This window comes from Bison bison, unplaced genomic scaffold (genome assembly GCF_000754665.1).
Source record: "Bison bison bison isolate TAMUID 2011002044 unplaced genomic scaffold, Bison_UMD1.0 scf7180017864487, whole genome shotgun sequence".
Classification (NCBI taxonomy): domain Eukaryota; kingdom Metazoa; phylum Chordata; class Mammalia; order Artiodactyla; family Bovidae; genus Bison; species Bison bison.
The window spans coordinates 4,415,405-4,426,587 of NW_011495047.1; the positions used below are offsets into that span (position 1 = coordinate 4,415,405).

Sequence of the window (11,183 nt, forward strand, 5' to 3'; positions counted from 1 at the left end):
TCATTAAGCTTCACACACACACACACACACACACACACACCTCTTCTAGGGCAGTGCTTCTAAGCGGTTTCCCATTAATCATCTAGAGAACTTTTAAAAAATTCTGGTACTTGGACCTCACTGTAGACCAAATTAGAATTTCTGAGGACAGGACTCAGAACGAGTACTTTTAGAAATCAGTATATTTAAAAGCCCTACAAGTGCTTCTAATGTACAAAACTGAGAATGTTTGCCTTTGGGATGGATTCTGGCATCAAACTGTACATCTAGATCTATTCCCTTTTTTCCCCAATTTACGGTTTCATTTTGCATAACACACTTTGAACAAAAGCAAGAAGGAAGACTTTTTTCTATTCCCTTCCTCTAACAGCTGATGTTTTCAGTGATGTGGTTTAAGAAGGCTCCCTCGTATCACCAAGTAACCTCGAGGATGCAGGTGGGGCTGGCAGTGTTTAGTAACAAGATTGATATTTCTCCCTGGGCTTGTCCAATCAGTGTCTCAGATGAAACTGATGGGACCTGGGAGGGTGATTTATTTATAGTCGTTGGTCCATGAGCCCCGTTTTGGCATCAGGAAGCACGGGATAGGAACCCTGGTTCTGACACTAGCTGAGTGACCAAGTATGTTTCACTTCAACTTTCTCTGCCTCTGTTATCTCAGTTCTTACCCGAGTTCATTAAGACTCTAGGAGTAAAGTATATAAAATACCTGACCTACTGAAGGTGTTATACATAGCACAGTTACAGTTATGATGTATTTACTTAGCCCTTCCTTAATCATAAAGTACTTCTCTGAAAGGCTGTGAATTAACTACAAATTTGGCTATTGAATCATAGTTCTCAGATTTCGATTGAAGTTTTGCAATGTATTCTCAAGGAAAAACACTGCTGCTGAGACTTGATAAAAACCACTTAAAATTTAAAAGACCATTCTGCCTGTGTTCTTTTCCAGTGGTCTAAACTCATTACCTAAAAGAGTGAGGGAGAGAGTTTTTTCCCTGGTCCATTCTAATCTGCTATCATTCTGCACCACATTTGTGTATCAAGGGACTCAATTTTATATATTTAAGAAGTCCCAATGCCTTCATCTTTCTATACTAGCAGTGTACTTCATTATTGAAATAAACATTCATCAGGTGAATCTTTTATCTAAGTGACTGACTGGATAAAAGTTCGTTGGTGCTAATTGACTCTGAAGATAGTCTTTAAAGCTCCTAGTATACTTTTTAAAATTTATTTTTAATTGAAGGATGATTACTTTACAATCTCGGTGTATTTTTAACTCCTTTGAAATGTGGAAGTTCAGAAAAAAAGATTTACTAATAGAGGCAGGGGTAAGCATTCAAAGGCACACACGGTGTCTTTTGACTTTCTGAGAAACCATCTCAATTAAGTATGGTTCTCAACTAAAACAAGGCTTTGAGTAGCTGGATTTGGGGAAAGAAAAAGGAGATGCTTGGCCTCCAATTAAATAAAAGACTGCAGTTCAAACAAAGGGACTCAGGAGGCAAAACATTGTGCTTCCTTGGAGTCTCAGCTTTAAGGAAAGAACTGTCAGGGCAAGCAGCAGATTGAAGAAGGATTTAGATACTTGGGAATAAGTCACTGGATCACCTTGATATTGCCTCCAAAAAAGAGAAAATATAATTGATGCAGTGATAGGATTTGGTTAAATGGAATATTTAATAATGTGGAAGGATGATCACGAGGTATTGTTAAGGGTTCACAAGGAGGTTTCTGATTAGAAAAAACGAATATAAACACAGGAAAATGAAAAAGCATAAATGCTAATATTCTATTAAATTTAGGCAGTAGAATGAGAAGTGATTTTTAAAATTATTTTTTATAATGAAAATATTATTTTGTGATTTAAAACATTTAAAAAAATGACAGCTGAAAGGACCCACGAGAAAGATAGGTAGGGCTTTGTTTTACTGTGCTAACTTGAAAGAGGGAGCCATCCTCGTTTTAATCGAGGAAGAGCCAGCAGTGGTTTATGTGCCAATCCATTCTTTCTTGGGAGGACTGGCTGAGGTTTGCGATGTTCGGTCAGATTTGCCTAAAACTTATTTTGTTTTTGGTTTCTGCACATCTGTGTCCTCTTGCTCTGTGTACACTCAGCAGTCATTTAGAATTTGTTCCTAGTCTTTAAAGTACTTTCTTTTTGGGGTTGGTGATGACGGTAGTGGAGTATCGTCTACACCAGGTGACCTTGGCAAGTAACCTTGGTATGTTTCTCTGATGGTTCCATTGAGTTCCATCAACGGAGCACTTGCTTTATTCCAGGCTCTGTCCTAGGTCCTGGGAAAGGCGGGCCCAAAGATGCAGACTCCATGGAGGAGACTGCATGTCAGGGAGAGTAGTTTTTTCCTTGTTCATATCTCCTCCATATATATAAAATATTTTAGTATCTATTTTTTGTTATTTTTTAAGAGACAGTAGCACTAAAACATTCTGTAGCTTTCTCCTTGGTTCTAGTGTGGCCCGCATTTTGGGATGAAGGCTGAGAGGGCAGAAGCTTCTTGTTCCATGTTTTAATTATGTCCATCATTGTCTGGCAGTGTTGTGGACCCAGCTACGATTCTAATTTTAATAGCCAATGAGCATGGATTTCTGGTTGCCAGCTCTTATTAATGGTGCAGCTTGTTCCTAGTTTATCTCTCAGATTTGTGGAGTCAAACAAGAGAATCAGAGAACACAGGGGGCCTAATTGAGACTTAGTTTTTCCATTTTCTGGTGGATTTGTATTCTGTGTGTATGGTGGTATTGCTGGCAATTTGAGACTTTGCCCCAGGAGTTAATGGGCTCTTAATGTGTGAAAATGACTTTGTGTGTGTGTGTTTAAAATGGTTAATGTTTTTTTCCTGTTCATGAGCCTGAGAACACCTATGTTATGTTCCACTCAGAGGATTGGTCCTGGTGTTCCTTTTGGTTACCTCTGTCAGGAACAGCTGGTCCATTATTAACCTTGGTGGCCTATTAGCCATTTATGTATTAAACACATCCAGAGTCTGACTTAAAAACAAAATTATGCATTAACAAATTATAAGTACAATTTACTTTATGGTGTACTGTTCTTTGAATTTTTTTAAAGACCATTTTTTAGAGCAGTTTTAGGTTTAAAACAAAATTGAGAGGGAAGTTACATGCACCGCCTCCCCCTCATTCACCATTATCAGTTATCAGTCAAAAGAGGGGTATCAGGGGTGTCCATCAAAAGAGTTTCTACCAAGAGGGAACCTATAATGACATATCATAATCACCCAAAGTCCATAGTTTGCCTTAGAGTTCACTCTTGGTGCTGTACAGTCCTGTGGGTCTGGGTAAATGACGCATGTCCATCATTATCACACAGAATATTTTCACTGGCCAAACAGTTCCCCATGGTTTACCCATTTCTCTCTTCCCCACTCCCCACACCTCCCCCATCAACCACTAAGCTTTTTCAGCGTCTCTTACAGTTTCGCCTTTTTCAGAATGTCGTGTAGTTGGAGTCATGGGGTGTTTTTCAGATTGACTCCTTTCACTCAGGCGTCTGCATTTAAGCTTCCTGCACGTCTGTTTATGACTTGATAGCGGATTTGTTTTTAGTGCTGTTTCATTGTCTGGGTGTATCACAGTTTGTTTTTTCATTCACCTGCCTGACTCTTTTCTTATCTGAAGTGTGGCCTGAGTTTCTCAGGATGCTCTTCTTTCAAGTTCAATAAGAAAATGGACCCCAGCCTTCCAGAATCATCTCTATTCTTTCCGTCCCAGGCATGAACTTTTGAGAGAATCGGCAAAGGACAGTAGTTGGAAATTACTGGGATTTTGCCAGAACTCTTTAAAAAACAAAACAAAAGCCTAATACAACTTTCCAAATTGTATGTTGTCTCTTTTTTCCATCCTTTAACTTTTTTTTCCTGTGTCTTATAAAGAAAGCCTTTTGTAAGTAAATATATTGAAGGTTTAAAAAAATCTATTCTAATAGTTTTGTTGTTAAGAAAATTTCAGTGTGGTAACATTTTTTAATGTAATTTAAAAATGCTTTCTTTACTCATATATTTGGGTTTAAATATACCATCTTATTATTTTTTATATTTGTCTTATCTGTTCTCTTCCCCTTTTCCTTTCTTGTAAATAGGGTGTTTTTATTATTCTACTTTTCCTCTCATTAACTTCTTAGGTACACTTTTTTTTTTCTTTTTACTTTACTTTTAATGGATACCCCAGAGATTACCACACACAGTTAAATTATGAACTGTTTTATAAATGTGTACTTTTTATTATTTTCCAGACAACACAACAGCCCTAAAAGACTTTAAACATATTTATCCCCCTCTTGTGTTTTGTTGTCATACATTTTATTTTTTTAAGTTATTAATAATTTTTATTGGAGTATGATTGTTTTACAATGTTGTGTTCGTTTCTGCTGTACAGCAAAATGAATCAGTTATATCCCCTCTTTTTTGGATTTCCTTCCCATTTAGGTCACCACAGATCCCTAAGTAGAGTTCTCTATGCTATACAGCAGTTTCTCATTAGTTATCTATTTTAATAGTATCGATAGTGTATGGGCTTCCCTGGTGGCTCCTGGTAAAGAATCCATCTGCCAGTGCAAGAGATACAGTTCAGTCTTTGGGTCAGGAGGATCCTCTGGAGAAGGAAATGGCAAGCTTACTCCAGTATTCATGCCTGGGAAATCTCATGGACAGAGGAGCCTGGTGGGCTACAGTCTAGGGGGTCACAAAGAGTCAGACACAACTTAGCAACTAAACAATAACATCAGTAGTGTATATATTTCAATCCCAGTCTCCAAGTCCGTCCCCCGGTATCCATATGTCCATTCTCTATGCCTGTGTCTCTGTTTCTGCTTTGCAAATATGTTCATCTGTATTATTTTTCTGGATATCATATATTAAGTGATATTATGTATTTGTTTTTCTCTTTCTGACTTACTGTCATACATTTTAACACTACACATTTCTTAGCCTCCCAAAGGCATAATTATTATGATTTTACACAGTCACACTCCATGTAGATTTACCTGCTTACTGATTTTTTTCTGTTGCTCACTCCCCATGTTTGCCTGAGATCCTTTTTCTTTGGCCTAAAGAATACTTAGCGTTGGTTTCCAGCAATAAACTCTGTCTTTCTTCATCAGGAATATGCCCACTGACTAAAATAAATTGCATTATTTGGGCTTTGTTTTTGAAGGAGAGCCGGAAAAATGGAACTTAAACTTGACAGTTAGTTTTTCTTTCAGTACTTTCTAGCCCAAGTTTAAGTTTCCCCTGCTAAATAGCAAGGGAGAGGATGCAATTTTATTTTTAAATCTGTATTACATAACAAATTGCATGGGCACTATTATGCCAGGCACTTTGGGCAATGCAAAGACAAGGAAAAACGGAGTCATTGCTGACAGAGAAACCTGCTATTCAAGGGAAGAAAGGTGTACATCTTTCATCTAAGGGAGTAAACCCAGGAGGGAGGGAGGAGGGAATTGGTGGGTGTGCAATTTATCAACATAAAGGCTCCAAGTCAGGATGTCAGTGTGAAGAGCGTACCGGGTTAAATTCCTGTCCTGGTTACATACGTGGCATCACTGACTCGGTTTTTCCATGAGAAAATGGGAACACCCTTAGTGCCTGTCCTCTGAGCTGTTGTGAAATTAGGTGAGTGTGACCCAGAGAAAACCCTTGGTGAATGTTTACCATGAATCACTGCAATTATTCCCAGGCTCTAGAGGCAAGAGAGATGGAAGAATGTTCTTGACTAGCTCCAACTCACGTATCAATAGATTCTTTAAATCCTGAACACCAAGGGTCACTGTGTCGGATAGGGAGAGACTGCCAAGTTCAAGACTGCTTGATGGGCAGACGGTTAAGCATGAGGGTTGCCATCTGCATTCAGTGCCCAAGAACTGGAAATTCCAGCTAGTTGTAAATATTTATTCTTGTACTGCCTGAGTGAGTGTTCCTAGGCTGGCAGGAATGTTTTCTCTAGTGAAGACACAAAGGGGATGGTGTATGTAGACAACGGCCTGCTCTTTCAAGGGCTGTCAGAAAAAGGATACAGAATTGAGCAACTGGATTTCTAGGTTTCCTTTTATGTTGTTGCTGGGTTTTTTTTTTCGGATCTTTCTATATTCAAATAGGCTTACCCAGTGTACTGGTTTTCCTTTCTTCCCCCCTCATCTTGGACTTGCTTCTTTCTCTGTAGGAAACCTTAGGCAAATAATTTCTCTGTCTCTTATTTTTCTATTTAAAATGGGAATTCAAGTGGTATATTTTCTTTTTTTTAGAATTAAATCAGATAATGGCTTGTTAAACTATGGGATGTAAAAACGTAGGATATGAAAGTGATGCTTACTGGCTAGGTTCAGAAGTCGTGGTAATTTGAATTTCCCAGCCTTCCTTTAGAGTTTCATTTTGAGAAAGGGAGGGAAAAGGAATTTTATGTACATTTAAAAATGATAAACAAGGTCCTATCATGTAGCACAGGGAACTATTAATATATTCAATATCTCGTAATAAACCATAATGGAAAAGAATATGAGAAAGGAAGTATCTGTGAAAATGAATCACTTTGCTGTACATCGGAAACCAGCCCAACGTTGTAAATCAGCTGCATTTCAATAAAAGGGAATGATCATATTAAAAACAACCACAATCATTTAAAATAGTATAAAGCATTACTTTAGCTGCCTGCTTTGACCAGAGATTCACAAATACAAAGGGTTGGTGTTGATCAGGCAGAGGGTTTGGGGTGTCTCAGCCCTCTCTCCCTCCTTTCATGAGATTAGCTAGATTAAAACCATACTGTAATGTATGGTTTTATTGATGAATTGATGAATCTGAAACCAGTATTGTTGTGGTTAATGCCTATATAGTAGAATGATTCTTTGTTAGAAATTCTTAATCCTTTCCAGAAACCACATTGGAGACCTCGGTCCCAGGGACAGTTCTCTCTCTCTCAACCATAGTGGACTCTGTGTTGGAGACTGAGTGGTTTTGCTCTGTATAATCTGCTGGGAGAATCTTAATTGTGAGATGATGAGCACTGGCATTCTGTCTGTGAGGACAGTACCACTGCTTCTGCTGAAAAGGGAACTATAGTTACTGAATTTTTTTTTTATCAGCTACAGGATGCAGCTGTCTTGATCTACGTTGTCTGAGAGCAGCTCTTTTCAGAAATTTAATATAGTGAAGGCGAGTGGAGGCAAATACCAGCTGTACAGTTAGCTGTTGACTTTTTGGCTTTTCAGATTTGCCCTTAACTTGCCAGTTGACCGTCTCTTAGAAAACAGGGATTACTGTCCTAAGGCCTTGAGATGTTAGCTAAACTGGCATGTATCGAGCCCCTGACTTCTGCTATGTGGCCACTGCATGGGGGTCATTTCAGGTCAAGTTACTTAATTTGCAGAGTGTGACTGTGGGTTCTGGGGAACTTGCCGTATGGTGAGAAGCCGACTCTGTAAAAGCATGCTGACACACGAAAGGCCAGATACTTTGAGCAATGCTTGTGTTTAAGGTGGTGGTTGTGTACAAAGGAGCCAGGCCTATGAAGAAGCCTTTAGACATTTAATGACATTTCAGGCCATTCTACTTATTGTCATACTCCATGGTTTCATTCAGTTAGTCAACAATCTTTTGTAGAGCAGCAGCTGTGTGCCTAGGACTATGTAAAGAAGAAAGGTGTGTGCCTTTCAACAGCTTACTCACCGAGATGGAGACATATGTGCAAATAATGACAATTTAGTGGCATAGGCAAGTGTTGTAATAGAAGTGTGCATGAGGAATTGTAACATCAGAAGATAAGGGTACTCAACCCACGACAATATACCTAGAAAATAAGGACGGATATATACATTTCTATTTAAAAAAAAATTTTTTTTTAAAGACAGACTCTAATTTCTTTCAAGAGTATATTTTGGTCTTCTTGTCCAAGACTTTCTCATGAGGTTTCTGCCCAGGGAGCCCCATCTGTTTTTTTTACACTAAGGTCTTCTCAAACTTTTGAGTCTACGAAGAACATGTATTTTCCTTGGAATTTTGTTTCATTTGGTTCAGTAGCAAGCTTATCAGAAGGTTCATTGTTCTGTAATAGAAAGGTACAAGAATGAGGCTTCAGTGTCTCACTTCACATCAAGTGCAGGACTTGGAACTTTGAATCTCCAAGAACTAGCAAAAGGAGCTGACATAACCAACAATTAGACCTTTGTCTCATAAACATCTGGTGAAATCTCATGTAAATAGTAGAGATAATGATTGTACATGCCCAGGCCTGCACTTGACATCTACTAGTGGGGCTCAGTACATCTTAGCTACTGTTTTATGGTTGGAATTTGAGTTCCATACACTCCTTTTTTGACTTAAGCAATAGCAGTCTACTTTCTGTAAATGCATGTTATGGAGAAAGTGAACCAGTGTTTGCCACATATCTGCCGTGTCCCAAACACTGTCTAGGTGCTTTGCATCTGCTTTTATCTAGCAAGCTTCATGGCCCTGTGAGAAACAGGTATTAGAATTAACATATATTTCTGTATTTTGTTGAAAGCTGTGTCAGCCATGTATGTCCCATTATTATAGGTACCACTAAGAAAGCAATGAAAACATTGTGAATTATAGTTGTTAGATACAGCCCAATTTCAGACATGTTAAAGCATTTGAAGTGTGACAGGTGATAGAAAAGTCTGGGAAACAGATTCTTGGGATCTTGGGACTGGGTATACCCTCCCTCCCTAACACACACATACTTAAACATGCTTTCTTTTCTTTTTTTTTTTAGTAGCCTTTACTTTTTTATTAATGAATTTTTTTGTTTGGTTGCACCACGTGGCATGCAGGATCTTAGTTCCCCAACTAGGGATTGAACGTGTGCTCCCTGCAAGTAGAAGCACAGAGTCCTATCCACTGGACTGCCAGGGAAGTCCCTTTCGTAGCCTTTAAAGGTGGGATGGTTTGACACAAGCAATTTATTTAGCAAACATTAAAGGAACACCCATTTTGTTTCAATGTCTGTACTAGGCACTAGAGATACTAAATGAAAACACACATTATATACAATGGAATACCACTCAGCCATTAAAAAAAAAGAATGAAATTTTGCCATTTGCAGCAACGTGGTGGACTTGGAGGGTGTTACGCTTAGATATCAGACAGAGAAAGACAAACACTATATAAATCACTTATATGTGGAATCTAAAAAAATACACCAGACAAGTGAATACAACAAAAAGGAATCAGACTCACAGATAATAGAGAACAAACTAGCAGTTTGGAAGGGAAGCAGGGAGGAGCAAAATAAGAGATGGGGAGAGGGAGGTAAAACCATTGGGTGTAAGATAGGCTAAAAGGATATACAGCTGATATTTTGTAATAGCTGTAAATGAAAAGTAACCTTTCAAAATTATATTAAAAAAACAAAGAAAACAGACACACACCAAAACACACAGAAACAGAATCATCGCTCAAGATGCCGGCATTTTATAGCAGGGGTGCATGTGTGAGCCAGATGTTGGAATATCCTCTGTGAAATGGCCATACAGGGGACTTGAAATGGGCTTTTCTTTTTTTCTTGGGACGGTGTCTCTACATTCAGAAAAGGCTGAGTCTGTCGGTGGATGATAGAGATGGGGAGTGGGAGGTAAAACTATTTTCTGCCCCTTTAATCCACATCCTTACTGGCTTCCTCAAAAAGTGCATTCGAGAGAAACAGAATCAATATTGTGAAAAGAAGCTTGTTTTCTCCATGAATTACTGCTGGATGTCATATTTTGTTTTTTTAAAGCCAAAACTCATATTCAGACAAAGTTTAATATCTTTCGCTTTTGGCCTGGCTTCTCCATCCTATGTTCATGAGACTTGTCTCTTCATCTGTTATAACCCAAGTGCCAAAAGCATATACACTGACTGTTAAGGAATTATATTTCAGTCAGCAGTAGGCTTTATTGTACACTAGTTAATTTCATTGTTTTGATCACTTGTGCGTGCGTGCTCAGTCGCTTCAGTTGTATCCGACTCTGTGTGATTCTATGGACTGTAGCTTGCCAGGCTCCTCTGAAAATGGGATTCTCCAGGCAAGAATACTGGAGTGGGTTGCCATGCCTTTCTCCAGAGGATCTTCCCAACCCAGGCATCGAACCCGAGTTTCTTTTGTCTCTTGCATTGGCAGGCGGGTTCTTTACCACTAGCACCATCTGGTAATTGCTTATTCCTCACCATTTCCTTGAGGGAGAGACAGCTGTCATTTCTAATTTCCCCATTAATTTTTTTTTTTTGTAACAGAAGAAACTTTGATTTAGCCACAGTTTGGGCTGAGTCAGGGGCAGGCTGAAACGACCAAACATTAAAATGGCTTAGGGAAAAAAGTACTAGGGAAAGAGGTGGAGGAAGTGTTTGGTTTTTATAATCATTTATTTACACAATAAGTAAGTGTCTTTTGAGAATGATATGAAACACAGAAGCCATACAAGAAAAATTAAATTACTTAATATGTATATGAGCCAGAAAACACCATATACAAACCAAAGACAAAATAATAACTGGGAAAGTTGCAATATAGGGTTAATTTCCTTTAATAATGAAGGATTTTTGCAAGTTAATTAAGAAACCAACCATCCAAAAGAAAAATGGATGTTTGTGAATAAGTGCGTGCACAGAAAAGAAATCCTGAAGGCTCTTAAAGGTATAGGGATTTATTTTTGTAACCTTGCTCAAAATAGAAAAATTCAAATTGAAACCTGCACTGAGATGCAATGTTAACCTCTTAGACTGGCAGAGAGAGAAAGGTATAACTCCACTCTTGTGTTGTAAAGGGAATAGAGAAGGTGGAACAGTATCCATTGCAAATGGGTGTCCACATGAGCCCGCCCCAGTGGAGGGCCATCTGGCATGGACCAAAATACACGTGTTTTGACCATGGAGCCCACTCCTAGGAATACATCTTACATATGTTCTTTTTTAAAATTTACTTTATTGAGGTATATTGTAAATCAATGTTGTATTAATTTCTATTGTACAAGAAAGTGTTTCAGTTCTCTCTCTATATATATACACACACACATTCTTTTTCTTATTCTTTCCCATTATGGTTTATTACAGGATATTGAGTATAGTTCCCTGTGCTATACAATAGGACCTTGTAGTTTGTCCATTTTCTATGTAGTAGTTTGCATCTGCTAATCCCAACCCCCCAATCCA

General features: G+C 38.4%; 1 protein-coding gene across 1 annotated transcript in view; it reads left to right on the forward strand.

The window, feature by feature from the left end:
• Nucleotides 1-11,183, forward strand: part of TNFRSF21 (tumor necrosis factor receptor superfamily, member 21) — a 51,177-nt gene that overhangs the window by 24,484 nt on the left and 15,510 nt on the right. The gene's annotated exons all lie outside the window — the stretch shown is intronic.